This window comes from Sinocyclocheilus anshuiensis, unplaced genomic scaffold (assembly GCF_001515605.1).
Source record: "Sinocyclocheilus anshuiensis isolate Anshui unplaced genomic scaffold, SAMN03320099.WGS_v1.1 scaffold851, whole genome shotgun sequence".
NCBI classification, from domain to species: Eukaryota; Metazoa; Chordata; class Actinopteri; order Cypriniformes; family Cyprinidae; genus Sinocyclocheilus; species Sinocyclocheilus anshuiensis.
In genome coordinates, this window is record NW_015546052.1 from 244,274 (window position 1) to 246,488 (window position 2,215).

At 47.1% G+C, this 2,215-nt stretch overlaps 1 protein-coding gene and 1 long non-coding RNA gene across 2 annotated transcripts in view; one reads left to right on the top strand and one right to left on the bottom strand.

The window, feature by feature from the left end:
• Positions 1–627, top strand: part of LOC107699200 (uncharacterized) — a 13,368-nt gene extending 12,741 nt beyond the window's left edge. The window contains exon 3 of the long non-coding RNA XR_001635431.1: positions 540–627. This is a non-coding gene — a long non-coding RNA (uncharacterized LOC107699200). The remainder of the gene's footprint in view (positions 1–539) is intronic.
• The window catches only part of LOC107699198 (PHD finger protein 21B-like), a 66,386-nt gene that overhangs the window by 9,432 nt on the left and 54,739 nt on the right, over positions 1–2,215 (bottom strand). The window lies entirely within an intron of this gene.

Genomic DNA, 2,215 nt, shown 5'->3' on the forward strand with positions numbered 1-2,215 from the left:
TGAGTGGATTGAGCGCGCGGCGGCGCAGATGCGCGAGCTTGTCGAGTGAATATCCCTTTCTCACAGACATCACTGGAAAGTTTGTAGTTCGGTCGGATATGTCAAAGAGAAGTAAGTAAAACAATGCACAAGTTACTTAATGGTAAGGAGGGAGGGAGAGAGAGAGAGCACTTCTGTTGTATGATCTTTATTGATGTTCGCTCACTTAGCACGCATCATTTGGATTAAAACTAAATCGTACTTCACAAAAAAACACAAGTAAAAAGTCAGTGATAAAATAAGAACAAATATAAAATTGCAAACAACAGCACAAATAAAGGCAATAGAATAAAGAGAGCTATGAAACTAAGTTTTTCAGGTTAAGTAAGTTTTTATTCAGGTAAGAAATACTACAGAAATTAAACTAATCAAATGTAAAATAACACATCCAGTGTATTGGACTGCGGTCCCTTTAAGAGTTTATCCACGGACCCAATATACTGTTACACAACATGCGTTCTCTTTCTCAAATATTTAACGTTCCAAAACTGACTGCGTAGCAGGAATATTGGACTGTGGTCCCTTTCAGAGTTTATTCACGGACTCAATATACTGTTACACAACATGCGTTCTCTTTCTCAAATATTTAACGTTCCAAAACTGACTGCGTTTAACTGGATACTCACCAAGACGGACATTTTGACATAATTTTGTGTTAGGGTTGTGACGGTGAGGAAAAATTAACAACAATCTTTGTTAATCGAAGTGTGACAACACCGGTATCACCGTGGGGGCGGGGGCGTTCCCTCTTTTCCTCGCTTGCCTCCACACACCTTGACTGTGACAGAATAACCGACCCTTTAAGTAAAGTATAGCGGCGTCTTTCCCCTCGTTTTTTTTCCCAAGTTTTTGTCAGTTTTTATTGTTTTTTTTTTATGGATTACCCCGCCTTCGAGATCCTCCTGCTGGAGCAGGGGGAACTGGCTCCACCTCGGCTACTAGCTCCCTCGCCTCCACCGTCACCCATCAATCCATCAGCTCCACCGGGCTCCGTTGTCCCTCCGGCTCCGCCTTGGTCGGGCGTCGACCCGCCTTCGCCTCTGGACTCCTCTCCTCTGGCTGCGCCTTGTCGCTCTGTCCCACCGGCTCCGTTGGGCTCCTTCCTCCCGCCAGCTCCACCTTGGTCCTCAGTCGCTCCTGCTTTGCCGCGGATCTCTGGATTTCCGCCTCCGCCTCGGTCGCCAGAGCCCTCGGCTCCACCCTGGCCCCCCGGATCCTCGTCATCCCCCTGGCTCGTTGGCTCTCCGCCTTGTCTCCTCCAATACCTGCTCCGCCGCCATTGGTCGGCCCCCTGGAGTCAGCGGCCATTCCTCCTCCATGGCTCCTCCCTCCATCGGCTACACCGTGGGTCGACATTATAGCTTTGGCCGGGGTCCAGCTGGGCTCCTCCTGCTCCGGGCCCCTCCTGTTTCCTCCCTGGCTCCTTCCTCCTTCATCACCGCCCTGGACTCTGTCAACCCACTCCCCCCTCCCCGGTGGAACTGTTACGGCGCGGGACTCGCCTTCCAGGAGGGGGGAGTAATGTCACGCCCCTGGACTGGTTTTGTTGTGTTTTCCCTCCCCATGTGTTCCGTGTAACCTTGATGTCAAATGAAATAAATAAATCACACAAAGTTTAAATAAAGTAAAAATCAGCAAACATTTTTAAAACATTAAAACATTTAATTGTGGAACCAATTAAATAAGATTTTATTTTTTTTTTTTACTTCCAAAATCACCTTAGATAAACGGCAAAAGTCAACAGGCTTTTCAAAATCCAAAATATTGCCAAACAGGCACTTTTGCATCTCGTTTCGAAACTAAATCATCTGCCATCGTCTTGTCTGTCTCACCTCACATCACTCTTCTTGTCAGTCAGCTCTACTCACTCTCCTCACTGGATAAATTAAATCTGATCAGTGATGCGACTGTCGTTCAGCACGCTACGTTGAGCAGCCGCGTTCAGTTTTTAATTGTAGTGTCTGTTCTTTTACTGAACTAAATGATTTTTATTACTATAAAAAAATCTAAACGACGGTGGGGGTCGGTGACCCGGTGGGCAAGTGACGTAACCGGTGTTGCGGCTTAACACCGGTATCACCGTCAACACCGTATATCGCGGCAAGCCTAGCCGGTATTCGGTGATGCGATATATCACGGTAATGAATATGCACAATATTGTTATCGTGGGCGCTTC